Consider the following 15,946-nt stretch of genomic DNA (forward strand, 5'->3'; position numbering starts at 1 on the left):
CCCAGCCCACCTTGGCCTTTGCTGGGTGTTCTGTGGCCCCACCACCTCTCCTAGCTCAGCACTGGGCTTGCAGTGGGGCTCTCGTATCATCCCTAATTCTCAGGTCCTTACTCTGATCAAAATTAAGGCCAGCCTCCTTTTATGGGAACGGCTGTCATAGTGTAAGCAGAGTCCCTTTCTCCTCCCATCCAGTTCCCTGGCCGTGGTCCCTGGGCTCCTGCTTCCTAAGGCTTCCCGAGGGGCTGCTGGAGGGGCGGGGGGCACAGCTAGTAACACTAGTCAGTTAGGATTGTATGTCGTCTGGAGTTTACGAATAAAGGACCTCAGTTTTGTGTTGTCAAAAAAAAGAAAAGCTGGCCCCCCTCTCTTTGGGACCTAGATGAGGGGTCATTTCCCTCGCTTGCTCCTTAGACACCGCCTGCGGAAGAATGTGATCAGATCTACACCATTTGTCCACACATTTACACAAGCCCAGGGTTTAGAAGTCAGACTTGGAACTTTGGGCAATCACAGTAGAATAATCATGTCAGACAGTCTGTAATCACGTCCCGTGTGTTACCTCATTTGGTCTTCAGCCTCTGGGGCTGGGGGGGCGGTTACCATGGTCTCCTGGTAGGTAGCTGCCTTAGAGAAGGCATGTCAGCTGTCAAGGCCACCCAGCTGGGGCCTGGAGGAACTGGGCCTCACCCAGGCCTTTTCACTCGGTGTTTATTCCTCTAGAATCATAATCCTTTTGCTTTAGAAAGGATGAATTCAGGACGGGGCTGTTTTAAAAAACTGTTTCATTCATTTTTAAAATCATGTTTACATGAGAATAACAGAAGGAATCTTTTTCTGAATGACCACTGCTGGGGTTGGGACTGTTCAGGTAGAGAAGTTCTGTTTTCGCACTGACTGGATGAACTTCCCGGGAGGTCAGAAGGGCGCCGGGGGGGCGAACATGGGCTATCAAGCAACTTCCTCTAAACATCCTGAACAGGGTCCACTTCTGGGAATAGCCAGGGACTGTCCCTCCCATAGGCAACAACTACAAACCCTGGGAGCCAGGAAAACTATCTGGAGGTGCCATGTGTGGTCAAAAGCAGGAAGATTCTGTAGGAGTCAATACTCCGAAGGAGGGGTTGGTACTGGGGGGAGTGTCCTGTTTTAGGGCTCCTAGCTTGAGGACAGAAGAAGAGGAGAGAAAACGGGACAGAAAAAAATATTTGAAATTATGGTTGAAAATTTCCCACATTTGGTGAAAGCCATTTATAGATACGAGAAGATCAGTAAACAGAATAAATACAAAGTAAACTATGCCTGGGCACATGAGAGTCAAGCTGTGAAGAACCAAACACAAAAAAATCTGAAAGCAGCTACAGCAAAATGTCACTTTACATACAGGAAAACACTAATTCCAAAGTTCTTCAGGCTGAAGGAAGATGATGCCAGACAGGAGCTTGGATCCTCAGGAAGGCACGAAGAGCATGCAGCATGGTGAGTGCGTGGGTGAGGAAAAGCATCCTCCACGGTCCGCTGCATGGGCAGGAAGCTCACCCGAAGGGTAGAGGCTTGGGGGCGCTGGTACAGACCAGATCCTGGTTGCATGTCAGCTGGAAGAAGCCATTTCGGGTGTGATGTAGCTATGTTGTTCATATATTGATCCCTGGACCCTGAACCCCCAGCCCACTTCCTGGAAACTTGTGCCAAGGCCTGGGGTGGAACTTGGACAAGGAGGTGAAAGATGACTGCCTTATTCATCCCCAAATGAGAACAACAAAAGCTGCTTCACTATTGACTGAAAAGCACAGGCTGTCTGTTTGGGCCCCTTAAAAATTTTTAAAGAGGGCACTACTCTCATGACCTAGTTGCCTCCCAAAGGTCTCAGCCCCAAATACCATCGCACTGGGGATCAGAGCTTCAACATAGGGATTGTGGCGGGACACAAACATCCACAGCAGGACATCTTCCAGGCACATACTACGTTTTATGGTTTGCTCTTACATTGGCTGTATTTGTTCTCTTAATGCACATTTGTCACTGTGGGAGTCTATATATGACAATCAGTATGGATGATTAATTGTTCAGTTATTTTGTTTTTATCAGCCATTGTTACAAATCCGGTTTCACAAAAATACCAAACAAAAATAGAAGTGATGCTTTTAACTTGTGGCAGCTGAGGAACCCAACCCTTGTGCCTAAAGCTCTCCTTCTGCTTCTCTGGCCTTGGGGGCCCCTTGCCCAGGGGGCTCACACTGGGCCCAGATTGCCCCCCTCCCACCAGAGAGGTCAGGAATCGATCTGAAAGGAAGGCTGCAGGCCAGAGAGACTGTCACAGAGAAGCGTGACCCAAAGACAGCTCTGGCACCTGCCGACTCAGGGAGATTGGGCCGACCAAGACACATGTGCCCAGGAGGGAGGAGATGGGTGTGATGCTCATTGTATGGGACCTCCCTTTCCCTCTGTCAGAGCTAAACTCAAGTTGTGTCTTCTCATGTTCAGAGACTCACAGTTGAATATTGGCATATCTCTGAAATGGTCATGGCAAATATATTTGATAGAATGTTCCTCTTGATTCACTCAATGTGCAATGTGAGGTAAATTTAAAAGTGGTAAATGAGGCTCAGAAATTCAGTTCTAATTTCTTTTTTCCCCCTTCAATGTGAACATACAAAAGCTACCTTATTCAGTCATGGCTTTCTAATAATGTAAAAACCCAACTCAATTTCAGCCCTTAAATTGTAGGATCCAAAGTGAATTCTATGTGGTTTTCTGTAGCCAGACATGTGTGCAACACTTAATTCTGGTTATTGGTTTCTGAAAGTAGTAATTTAAGATCAAGGATATAATTTCCCATCCAGAGACCAAAAGGCCAGAGAGGAGCCTCGCCTACTATTATTAGATCAGAGGCAGTCAGATGGGAAGGAGTCTAGAAGATCAAGGTAGTGTTAGTCATATATGAATGCATTAGTCAGGAATCTCCAGAGAAGCAGAACCAATAGAATATATACATAGATATATATAAGAGGAGATTGATTATAGGAATTGGCTCATGTGATTATGGACGGTGAGGAGTTCTATAGTCTGTCTTCTGTAAGCTGGAGAACCAGAAAAGCCAGTGTAATTCAGTCCCCATCTGAAGGCCAGAGAACCAGGAACACCAGTGTCTGAGAGCAGGAGAAGGTGGATGTCTGAGCTCAAGCAAGAGGGCAAATTCACCCTCCCTCTGCCTTTTTGTTCTATTCAGGCCCTCAGTGGATTAGATGAAGCCCATCCGCGTTGGGGAGGGCGAACTTCTTTACTGAGCAAACTGATTCAAGCACTAATCTCTTCCAGAGCACCTTCTACGGACACCCAGAAAGAATGTTCTACCAGCTATCTGGGCATCCCTTAGCTCAGTCAGATTGACATACAAAATTAACCATCACACTGGACTTTTCTGGTGGACCAGACCTTCTGAACCTACCCTGGCTGCTGGAAGCACCTTCTGAAGAGACCCCTTCTACACCTCTCCCCCCCCCCAGTCAAGGGCCTGAGGGGACAAGTGTGCCCTGCACTGCCCTCAGGCCACAAGACCTACCGTTTCTGAGTTGCCGTTTGGTTCATGAAGATCCAGCTGGGAGAAACGGAGCAGTCTCTTTCACCTTTTAGTAGACCAATTTTATGGAGGCTTAACATGGGCGGCGTGGTGTGGGATGGGGAGGATGCACACCTGAGCAGACGTGGCCCCACCTGCAGGAGCCCCCCAGGTCCTGGCCAGCTGGGCAGGGGTGTGGCACATGCACGTACCCACAGCACACGCCATCAGAAAGCAGTGAGACGTGTGATAATGAAGGTAGGGTGGACGCTTTTCTGAGCCATATGGTGACCAGTGACCGACGATGGACCCTACACATGTCCTGCTGTTGAACCTGTGAAGTGTGATCAAGGAAGTCTCAGCAAAGTAAAATAATTTAAAACCAGAGGGCATGGGATGGTATTAGGCTAGGAGATAAAAGTGCCTCCCTGCTCTTCTCCGAGCTTATCTATCTGATCTCATCTCCAGACTTAGTCCCTTCGAGCTGCGTAGAAGAGCACAGACCGGGAGGCTTATAAACCACAGAAACTTAACTGCTTACAGTTCTGGAGGCTGAGACGTCTGAGACAAGGCCCCGGCAGATCCAGTACCGCGGAGAGCCCACATCCTGGTTCATAGATGTCTTCTCACTGTCTTTTTTTTTTTTTTTTTTAAGATTTTATTTATTTATTTGACAGAGAGACAGAGAGAGAGGGAACACAAGCAGGGGGAGCGGGAGAGGGAGAAGCAGGCTTCCCGCTGAGCAGGGAGCCCGATGTGGGGCTTGAACCCAGGACCCTGGGATCATGACCTGAGCCGAAGGCAGGCACTCAACGACTGAGCCACCCAGGCGTCCCTTCTCACTGTGTCTTAACATAGCGTAAGGGGTGAGGGAACTTTCTGGTGTTCTTTTCTTTTCTTTCTTTCTTTTTTTTTTTTTTCCATTAAATTTTTTTAAATTTGAGTATGCTTGACACGCAATGTTGCATTAGTCTGGGGTTTCTTTTCTTTTTCTTGTCCCATTCATAGAGCCTCCCAAAGGCCCTATCTCCTAATACCATCACACTGGGGATGAGATTTTAATATGTGAATTTAGGGAACACAAACATTCAAACATCTGTCATTGCTCCATTTCCAGCCACCTGGGAGCCCAAGCTGTTCTGCAAACAAGCCAGTCGCACTAGCCTCAGGACCACTGCCTTTCTTGCTGCCTGTGTCTCAAATTTTTACATGGATTGTGCCTCTGTGTTTATGCCAGATGTGTGCAAGCTTGTGGTCTCATTTCATTAAGTCTCCTCTCAGACATGGCCACCCCATCTGACATGGCGCCTGACATTCTCTTTCTCTTTGCCCTGCTTCATTTTTCTTTAAAAGATGTCTCACCTGACATTGTGTACTTGTATGTGTGTTTATTATCTGCCCCCTCTAAGCACAGTGGAAGGTCTAAGAGGGTGGGGACTCTGATTTGCTCCTTGCTGCAAGCTCTGTGCCCAGTAGAGCATCTGGCATATCAATGAAATTAGTATTTATCAGCAGAATGGACAAACACATCATCTATCTGAAAAAATATACTTTTAAAAATATTTTTTATTATCTTTTATTTTTTTTAAAGATTTTATTCATTTATTTGACAGAGAGAGACACAGCGAGAGAGGGAACACAAGCAGGGGGAGTGGGAGAGGGAGAAGCAGGCTTCCTGAGGAGCAGAGAGCCCGATGTGGGGCTCGATCCCAGGACCCTGGGATCATGACCTGAGCTGAAGGCAGATGCTTAACGACTGAGCCACCCAGGCGCCCCTGAAAAAATATACTTTTTAAAAACACAGCCAAATGAATGTCATAAAACTAGGCTGTCATCACCATTTTTCCCCATTCTAAATATTTAAATTAGTTTAAACCAAGAATAAGGTTTTATGGGAATAAAGCATTAAGGAAAGGAGACCCGAACAATCGGGTGATCTACTCACCTGCATCCATTTCTTGTCTTGATGCCTAGTCAATTTCCTGTAAGTCATAGAAACAGGCCATGAAGGAGATTAAGTTGATGTATTAGCTCCAATTTCTCATTAGAAACCATGGGAAGTTATTGCTTCAGAACCAGTTGGGTCTAGCCAGCACAAAGGGAAGTAGAGGTTGAACACCTATCCAGATAAAATTAGGGGGCATCTGACATCCAAACTGGCCAAATTATTTAGGTAATTGCCAAGTGTCTGTTTATGTTGTGACAACCAAATGCAATTAAACTCTCAAAGGCGTCCTTTATTTAAGCAGTGAGAAAATGGGATAGAATATCTGTCCAAATTAATGATGAGTATGTTATAAACCTGGCCTTTCATTTAAAAATGAAGTAAGGGCCTGAAGCTCTGGTAGAAACTAACTCCTGAGGACTCTGCGAGGTAACTGCTTTGTTACACTCGGGGGTGAATAAATGGGGGCAGAGGGACTCTATGTCGTGTGCTAGGTTGATATACAGGTCCGAATTCCCAGAACTTCTGTTGACTTATATGGCAAAAGAGACTTTGCAGGTGTGATTAAAGGTCGTGAGATGGACAGTTATCCTGGATTATCTGGATGAGCCCTCAATGTAATCCACAGGGTCCTCGTAAGAGGGAGGCCAAGGGTGATTTGAAGGTGATGTGACCATAGCAGCAGAGATGAGAGTGAAGGGCTTCGAAGAGGGAGGAGGGGCCATAGGCCAAAGAACAGAGGCCACCACTAGAAGCTGAAAAAGGCAGGGAAGCAGTCAGCTCTCAGAGCCTCCAAAAGGAACCAGCCTTGCAAACAACTCGATTTCAGCTCAGTGAAACTGATTTCAGGCTTGCGACCGAGAGAACATTCAGAGAGAGCATTGCTCTAAGCCAGTAAGCTGGTGATGACTTGTTATGGCAGCAACAAGAAATGACTACCTGTGCTTACTAGGAATTCTTAGCTTCTTGCCCAGAGCATCTGAATTAGGAACGAGCTTCCTAGCTCTGACATGTGCATCTTGGCTGCTGCCTAAGCCTTATCTTCTAGCAAACAGAACCTGAGACAAACGTTAGGATGCTCACTCTTTCTTCAGGTGTGTAAGCCTGGGGCAAGGAGGGTGAACAAAAAGGGACACAAAGCAAGGAAAGATGCATAGATTTACTCTGAGATAGGTTGTTGCCGTGAGCTGTGAAGACACTTCTCAATGGCACATCTACTCATGTAGAGAGTTGCAAAGAGGGGCCTTACCTCAGAGTAGTCCACAGAGAGAGAAAGGAGGGAGGATGTACCTGTCTGGCTCCCTCCCATTTCTCATTTCCAATTGGTCGAGGTTCATTAAGGGTCAGGGGTTAATGCCCTAAACTTCTAGTTTGTTCCATCCAGTTCCTCAGAGGCGGCTTAGGAAATCATACCCCAAAGACTCGGGTTGTGGTGTTTCATTTACAACCAACAACGAAGTTCAGGTTCACACAGTGGTTGGGTAAGGATCCAAGAGAGTGAACACAAGCTGGAGGTCTCTTGAGGTTCAGGCTCAGAAACCACACAGTGTACTTCCAGAGCATTCTAATGATCAAAGCAAGTCACGGGCCAGTTCAGCTTCAGTGGTTGTGGAAATAGATGCCATCTCTTGATAAGAGACGCTGCAAGGGTATCTTGCAGGGGAAATGGATGTTGAGAGGGGAATGATTGGGGCAGTTTGTGCAAATAATCTACCACAGGTCGTTAGCACAACAAAGCAGAAGGGGCACTGAGCACCAGGACGGGGAGGCATAGGTACTGGACAATGGCAAACCTGTTCTCCTTTACCAGAGCCAAAGCTCAGCATGCCTTGGCGTGGAACAGAGGGGCTGAAGCTAAGAGCTGGATCAAGAAGGTCTTTGGGTGCCATACCGAGGCATTTGGATTTTGTTCTGAAGGCAGCAGGGAACCACAAGGAAAGGGAGATGGGCAGGCTTTCTGTTTTGAAAGCCCTACTGACTGGGATACGGAGGATAGAGGAGGTCATCCAGGCAGGCCTTCGGAAGGTGATCAGGGCATGAAGACGGAGGCCTCGTGAATGAGATGAGTGCCCTTATAAAAGGGACCCCACAGAGCTATCTTGCCCTCTTTCTGCCATGTGAGGACTCAGCCAGAATATGGCTTTACCAGCACCCTGATCTTGATCTTTTAGCCTTCAGATCCGGGAGAAATGAATTTCTGTTGCAAGCCACCCAGTCTGTGGTGTTTTGTGAAAGCAGCCCACGCTGACCAAGATACTTGCCCAGGTTAGTTCTGAAGCAGCTAGCAAAGGTCACACATAAAATACAGGAGGTAAATGCTGTCAGTCAAAGCTGTCCTGTAAAATCCTCCTCCCAGTAATATTTTTACTTGGTGTAGTGTTTGTATTCTTGGTCTCCAGCCTTTAAACATGTATGCTCTGGGACACCTGGGTGGCTCAGTTGGTTAAACGTCTGCCTTCGGCTCAGGTCATGATCTCGGGGTCCTGGGATCGAGCCCCGAGTTGGGCTCCCTGCTCCACGGGAAGCCTGCTTCTCCCTCTGCTTCTGCCTCTCTCTGTCTCTCATGAATAAATAAATAAAATCTTGGGGCGCCTGGGTGGCTCAGATGGTTAAGCGTCTGCCTTCGGCTCAGGTCATGGTCCCAGGGTCCTGGGATTGAGTCCCGCATCGGGCTCCCTGCTCAGCGGGGAGCCTGCTTCTCCCTCTGCTTCTCTCTCTCTCTGTCTCTCATGAATAAATAAATAAAAATCTTTAAAAAATAAATAAATAAATAAAATCTTAAAAAAAATAGAATAGCTTGATTAGATGAATCCCACTGTAGCTTTTGCATTTTATTGCCTTTGTCAGCTCTTACAATGTCCTATGTCAAGGTCACTTCCCAATAGAGCCTCATGATTCAGTTCATAGTACAAAGTAGTTATTTGGCCTCAGGACTTTTTCAGCTTGGAAGAATTATTCTCAGCATGTTTTCTTCAGTCATGTGGAATGTTTTCCCAGGGACCTTAACTCCATTTAATTGCCCTCCATGAATCTTGCTGTTTTCTCTTGACTGTTCTGGGTTTTTCTGGAGAGGAGAAATTGCACTAGAGGGCAGTGTGTAAAGTCAGAGGATTAACAGGTGCAGAGTAAGGATGAGCCCGGAGCGAGTTGAGGGGAAGGAAGCCCTTTGTCGAAATTCTAGATTCTCAGTCAAATGACTACTGAGCAGCTGTATGTACACAATGCCGTGCACACTGATGCTAAGGAGAAGCATAAAACACGATATTAACCCTAGATTTGGGAGATAAGCTATAAACTTGTGAAAAGTTGCATAATACAAGAGAAATACCAAGATAGGCTGATTGTTGATGCCATCAGTTAGCGGAGTAATCGCATCAACAGAACCTTTTATGAAGTCAGAGTCATTCATTCATAAGGTGCGTGGTCCTAGCCACTGAGATGTAGCAGTGAACAAGTCACTTAGTCCGGCTTCCTAGAGGACCCAGCTTTCAGTTCTAACCCAAGAGAGGAAAGACGAAATGATGGTGTGAACAGAGACACCAAAATCCAGGAGAGATTTATGGGGCCATGAGTAAATCGTTGGAATAATTTCTTCCAAAGCGATCAGCTGGACCTGGATCCCTTCAATAGCTGTTATGAAAGGAAATTGTTAAGAGGCTTAATTTTGTTAAAGATTTATTTACTTAGGGGCACCTGGGTGGCTCAGTCGTTAAACGTCTGCCTTCGGCTCGGGTCATGATCTCAGGGTCCTGGGATCGAGCCCCACATTGGAATCCCTGCCTGGCGGGAAGCCTGCTTCTCCCTCTCCCACTCCCCCTGCTTGTGTTCCCTCTCTTGCTGTGTCTCCCTCTGTCAAATAAATAAATAAAATCATTTTAAAAAAGATTTATTTATATGAGAGAGAGAGAGAGTGGGGAGATGGGCAGAGGGGGAGGAGAGGGAGAGAATCTCAAGCCGACTCCCCATTGAGTGTGGAGCCCCACTCGAGGCTTGATCCCACAACCCTGAGATCATGACCTGAGTGGAAAAGTGTCAGCCGCTCAACTGACTGAGCCACCCAGGCGCCCCGAGGCTTAATTTTTGGTAGAGCAGCTCTGAGCCCTCCAAAATGAGGTCTGTTACTTTCACTTTCTGGTCGGAAAAGCCCCTGTTGTGCTGGAACCTGGCACGACATAGGGGATAAAGGTCTGGGACAAGCTTGGGGCACAGTTATGGAAAGCCAAGAGGACTGTGGGAACAGATGTGCCTCTGCCTGAACTAGACCCCTCTGCAGCGTTGCAGACCCACAGGCACGGGGACCTAGAGACGTGTCACGTTCTGGAGCAGTGGTGGCCCTGCTGAGCTGGCACTTCCTGTTCTTTTTTTTTTTTTTTTTTTAAGATTTTACTTATTTATTTATTTGTCAGAGAGAGAGAGCACAAGCAGAGGAAGCGGCAAGCAGAAGGAGAAGCAGACTTCCCGCCGAGCAGGGAGCCGGATGCGGGGCTCGATCCCAGGACTCTGGCATCATGACCTGAGCCGAAGGCAGATGCTTAACCGACTGAGCCACCCAGGCGCCCTGGCACTTCCTGTTCTAACCAGGATGCCAGGAGCCCAGCTCTCATTAGGGGTGGGAGACCTCTGTGAATAGACTCGTTTGCACCCACCACCGCACCTGGTATGACTCCATTCCCTGGGGCTCAGGAGGAGCCTTTGAGAAGGGCCAGAGAGAGGGCCCGGCACCATTTGAGTTAAGGGAGCCCATCCTGGAGGAAGAAGGAAACTTAGGGGCTACCCAGGTTCACCTCTTTGCTAAAAGATGGTGGAACGCACAAGATCACCTGACTTATTAGTGACAGAGCCAGCCCAGATGTCTACCACACTTGTTGCCTTTCGTGGAAGTGTGATGTTATTTAACTCCTAAGCTAGTGTGTCCCATGGACAGTTCGAGGTGATCTCAACTTCCATGTGTCGCTGACATGATAATTTGCCTTTTTCTTCCTCTTCAAATCATGCCTCCTTTAGTCCTTCACTTCTTTCACAGAAGAAAAGGTAGTTTCCCCACCTCTAAGTTTGTCTCATTTGTTCCCTTGGCAGGTGACATGTTGGCCACCACCCCCTCTCTGGCTCCCTGGTTCCTGCCTCCCAGCGGGCATCTCCTGAGGTAGGTCCTTAGCCACCTTAGCTCCTCTCCCTGCCCCCAGAGACCTCAGCCAGATCTATGGACTCACCTACTGCTCATATAACTTCAGTGATTCTACATTCATTTCCAGCTCCTATCTATTTCTGGGGCTCTAGACCCATATAGCAAACTGACTCTTGGACACTCCACGTGAAGGCTCTCAGACACTTTAAACCAGCATATCTCAGAATTACCACCTTAATGTCTGGCGGAACCCCTTTCCAACAGTCTCTGTGCTGTGAGTGGCTCCACCAGACATCTTTTGGTATAAGACAGGAACCCAGGGGTCTTCCTCAACCACTTCTCTTCCCCCGCCGTGGCAGATCACTCCGGTTCTCTGGATTCTACCTCCTTCATCTCTCTTGACTCTACTCTCCCCACTCCCTCTATCACCATCTTAATTTAGCTCTTCTACTGAGAACCTACACTCATGCTTCAAGACTTGCTCAGCTCAAGTGTCATCTCCCCCAGGAAGCCTTCCAAAAGGCTCTTCAGACTATTATGTAATTGATGGGTTATCTTTTTTTTTCTCTTCCATCAGACCATAAATCTCTAAAGGCAAAGACATTCCCCCCACCCTTGTGCCCAGCATGGCACTTAATCAGTGACTGTTAATCGCTTGGATGCATAAACATACAAATGAATGAAGTGAGGTAATAATATTTATTTTCCACATGTGGGATTCATGGTCAAACATGGGTGTTTCCATTTGGCCTACCATGCTCCACAGATTTTTATCAGTTTTTTTTCTGGGCATATTTTCTCTTGTTCTGTTTCATTCTCTGCCAAACACAAAAGGAAACAAGACTCAAGACTCAGGATACACACTAGTGGCTGGAAATTCAATCTAGTTTCCTGGACCAGAAAATTAAGTGAAAAAGCATCTTCAAAGGAAGTTTAAAATTTATAAACTGCAGTCAGACAAAATTAGGCATCGGAAATTCCCTTGTCTTGCATAGGAGAGTCACTTCACAACCCTCCCATGGCTAGCTGTGGAAACACTGCCATTAGTCACCTTACCTCCCTCCTGTTCTTGCTGGAGAGTCAGCTGTTATGGTTCATTTTAAGGCAAATTATTGTTAGTGTGTGAGAGCAAGTAATGAAGCGCAAACTTGGAGACCTCCATCATGGTATTCTCACAGAAAATGAAGGACAGGGAATAATTCTCAGCCTAATCTTATAAATTTCCAGATTGTATTCACTGGTTATAATTTACCTAACATTAAAAAAAATTTTTTTTTAAAGATTTTATTTATTTATTTGACAGAGAGAGAGATAGCGAGAGCAGGAACACAAGCAGGGGGAGTGGGAGAGAGAGAAGCAGGCTTCCCGCCGAGCAGGGAGCCCGATGTGGGACTCGATCCCAGGACCCTGGGATCATGACCTGAGCCGAAGGCAGACGCTTAACGACTGAGCCACCCAGGCGCCCTTAAAAATCTTTTTTGTAACTTTGTAGGGTGACAGATGGTAACTAGACTTATTGTGGTGATCATTTCACAATGTATATACATGCAGAATAATTATGCTCTACACCTGAAACTAATATAATGTTGCACTTCAATTAAAAAATATTACCTAACACTTATTAAGCACTCACATCATGTGTGTGTGTGATATATTCGTAACTGGAAAAACCATCCGGCCATCCCATCAAGATTTTTTCCTTTATAGCCTAAATGGAAAGAGGACAGTGAGTACCCCATGCAAACCAATTTGTCAAATTATCTTTAGTTTTAATTTTTCTGTGAACTCTGATTAAAGGAAACGTATCTGGGGAAAGGGTCATCCTGTTTGTTTATGTAGGACTTTTTTTTTCTTAATTTGAAAGAGATACCCGGTCAAAGTGTGGAGGGCATTCTCTTGAATAGATCAATATGCCCCAGTCAAAGTCTAGTTATCCCTTTTTAGGTAAGTAGGTGAAAGGGTGATGGTGGTAATGCGGGTCCTTATAGCTCTGGCTGCAGCATTTTTCCCAGGCTGCTGGAAAATCCAAATTAAGGACAGGGCTCCTGGTCATAAAGAGACTTCTATCAATTCAAAACCCTTCTGTGGTGTCAGTAGAACAAGCCTGGCATTTCTCTCCTCCAAGAGGACTGCATGTTCATGTGACTCAAGCCAAAGTGAAAACTGGCCTTGACCTGAGGTGAAGGACAGTGGTGATAAAAGAAACCTGACAAGACATTGTTATCAGTTTGAACACAAGCACGGGGTTGGAATATGGCCGCTACTTGTTCTTCCTTCTGCCAAGGAATTCGTTAATTAACCCATATTCCTTGCATGTCCGGTTTGGAGCTGGTGTTATGTGAGTTAGCTAAGCATGTACTCCTTAGCTCATGAATTTATTGAGCATTTGGGGAAAATGTTTAATATGTGTATGGCCGTGTATTTCTCCAGGAACCATGCCCTGATCCTTTTATGTAGGGCTGCATGGGTTCTATAATAGCGCTTTCACAGAAGCAGTGATGAAGTACGCTTACCTGTGGGATGTAATTCAGATTTTCTCCCTCTCAGTGCATGACACTCCGTTCAGCAGCAGCTTCTGTGTGAGGGGAGGCGCACTCCAGTATGAGCCCGTCTCTTCCAGGTGCTGCCACAGGGCCCGGGCACTGACCCCTGTGGAGGTTAGGTCCCTGGAGTTTCTCTCCTTAACAAAACCCGAAGTGATTTTTTTAAACTGGCGATTTTGTGAGAAGTAGTTGGAAGGACAGGATTCTTCTGTGGAATGAATACCGCCAGGCTTGCTGCGAAGTTTACTGAGGGAAATGATAGATCTGTAAGCCTTATTTTGTTACCCGTTTTCCATGGTCAGTGGTATCGGTTAGGAAAACTAACAATACTCAGTCAAAGTGGTATTTCTTTCATAGAACAACAAGTCTGGGGGCGCCTGGGTGGCTCAGTCGTTAAGCGTCTGCCTTCGGCTCAGGTCATGATCCCGGGGTCCTGGGATCGAGGCCCGCATGGGGCTCCCCGCTCAGCGGGGAGCCTGCCTCTCCCTCTGCCCCTCCCTCCCCCCCCTTACCAGGTGCACTCTCTCTCTCTCAAATACACAGAATCTTAAAAAAAAAAAAAGTCTAGAGGCAGGAAGCTGCTGGCCTTGCTTGAGCGGCCCGACAATGCCTTACGCACCCTTTCTGTCTTTGCCTTTTGGTCCCGCCCTTCTTAGCAGGCGGGGCTTTTATCAGGCCGCTGGGTTTGTGATGGTGACACGGCTGTCACAGCTCCGGTACCCTGTCTGTACTATAGGTACGAGGATGGGAAGGGGCAGGGCCAGTGGCCACCACTCCTGGACCTGGTCCTTTTACATCGAAGTAAAAGCTTCCCCAGACGCCCCCCCTCCTGCCCCGCAAGAGCTCCCCCTTTGTCTCACTGGCCAGGGCCTGTCACGTGGCCATGCCTCGCTGCGGGGGGACTGAGCAAGAAGTACCTGTATCTGGCTCTCGCAGCGTCCCTGGCGGAGACCGGAAAGCAGAGGAGAAGTGGGACTAAGCCTCCCTACCAGTCACAGAAGAGTAGCTACCAGCCCTCCTTTAGGGAAGCAAGGAGCAGTCAGAATCCATTCGACGGCTTCCTTCTGTGGCACTTCTACGAGAATTAGATTCTTCTCCGTTTCAGGATACAGACACCTGCTCGGGTTCTTCCACTCTTAGCAGGGCTAATTATAAGGCTGCGGGGGAAATGAAGGAGACAGGAGGTTGTGTCAGGCCACGTGGTCCCACCTCTGGGACAGTCTGGACTGTGGTCAGCGCTCCAGCTCTGGGGCCACTGAAGGTGGCTCTTCAGAACAGGGCACTTGTGGATCCCGTGACTCAGAGCTTTTGCTTCTAAACCTACCGCTCCCGCCTTTACTGGCAGACTTTCTCTTTGCGTCTTATAGCAAATGTCCTGAGAGACTCTCTGTTGGACAGCCATCCCTGTCCCCGGGGGGTGCCCCTGTGGGGCGGCGCCAGCTCACAGCCAGCCCCGGCCTCTGGCTGGCCTAGCAATGGCTTCCTTGGCCTGTTAGTGTGAGCAGGGTGATGGGTCATGGACTCCCACTCTTGGTCACACTTGAGCACACCCAGAAAGTGGGGTGAGGGGGGAGTGGGTGAGGTAGGCTCCCTGCGGCAACAGAGGAAGTAATGAAACAGTGTCCAGTCCTGGATCCCTCGTTCTAGGCTATCTGCTGCACTGTGTCAAACTGGCCATGGGGGGGGGGGGGGACGGTGAGCTGTTTTACTCTCTATCAAGAGTTCTCTCTCATTTGCTCAAAGTTAAAGCCCTAAAAGTATTTTGCTTTGACTATCCAGAGTGTCAGAAAACTAGAATAAAAAAACAAAACCCCTACATTTTTCATTGTTCTGGTGGTATGTGTTCTTATGTATTGTTTTTTTGTTTTTGTTTTTGTTTTTTAGAAATTGAGGTAAGATTCACCTAAGACAATAATTTTTCTTTTTTTTTTTTTTAAGATTTTATTTATTTATTTGAGAGAGGCACGTGTGCACGCGCAGACGGCGGGTGGGGGGGGGTGGGGGGGGCAGAGGGGAAAGCGGACTCCCCGCTGAGCAGGGAGCCCGATGTGGGACTCGATCCCAGGACACTGGGATCGTGACCTGAGCCGAAGGCAGACCCTTAATGACTGAGCCACCCAGGCACCCAACTTGAAGTTTTCTTTGGTGCATTCCTACATCGACCATTGTAAAGTAGACTTAGTGCATTTACAATGCTGTGTAACTATCCCCTCTGTCCAGACCCAAGTGATCTATTTTTGAACGAAAGTTGCGAGTGTCGGGATGAGCCGGTCCTCTGTGCTGGAAAGAAAGACTGACCCCAGGAGCTATGTGTTTATGGACCTATGCTTCTTTATAGACTTCACGTAAGAAGATACCCTCCTGACCAATGTTACCAGGCAGCTCTCTCAGTTTTCAGAAACCTGCCTGCCCTCTCTCAAATGTCCCTCAGCTGCAGAAGACACAGTGAGAAGCTGTTTGTTGGCTGAGGATTTATTGTTTAATCATTTTATGGTGGCTTAGATAGCAGTTAAATTCACACAAAAGCAAACAAATGATGACCAAACTGAGTGGGGTGCAAAGCCGTGGGTGGTTTGGTTCTGACATGAAAATAGAGTCTCTCCTCCCATTCACTCACTGGGAGAAGAATTTTGCAAATTAAGGCCTCAGGATGAATTATCAGAGGGCCAGGCCACTATTCAACCTCGACAACAAGTTTTATGGCAAAGCCCTTTCCCCTTCCTTTGCACTACCACAGAATCAGCCCGTTGGATCCTCACAACAGGCCCGTGAAGGAG

The 15,946-nt window shown here is 47.3% G+C and overlaps 1 protein-coding gene and 1 long non-coding RNA gene across 6 annotated transcripts in view; one reads left to right on the forward strand and one right to left on the reverse strand.

The window, feature by feature from the left end:
* The window catches only part of SLC25A30 (solute carrier family 25 member 30), a 75,094-nt gene that overhangs the window by 26,794 nt on the left and 32,354 nt on the right, over positions 1-15,946 (forward strand). For 4 of the 5 annotated variants that reach the window (XM_064586091.1, XM_064586088.1, XM_064586090.1 and 1 more), the window contains one exon: positions 10,578-10,644. The gene's annotated coding sequence lies outside the window, so the exon portion shown is untranslated. Of the gene's footprint in view, positions 1-9,980; positions 10,159-10,577; positions 10,645-15,946 lie in introns of those variants that run through there. The other variant, XM_064586089.1, reaches the window with a different exon arrangement.
* Positions 1,195-14,407, reverse strand: LOC123839740 (uncharacterized). Its single transcript, XR_006789726.3, has 5 exons — positions 14,087-14,407; positions 13,140-13,415; positions 5,502-5,538; positions 3,560-3,890; positions 1,195-1,592 (listed from the first exon to the last, which is right to left on the reverse strand). It is a non-coding gene; the product is annotated as an uncharacterized LOC123839740 (long non-coding RNA).

This window comes from Mirounga angustirostris, unplaced genomic scaffold, assembly GCF_029215605.1.
Source record: "Mirounga angustirostris isolate CCGP_5_RB_7025 unplaced genomic scaffold, mMirAng1.0.hap1 SCAF_3, whole genome shotgun sequence".
Taxonomy (NCBI): Eukaryota; Metazoa; Chordata; class Mammalia; order Carnivora; family Phocidae; genus Mirounga; species Mirounga angustirostris.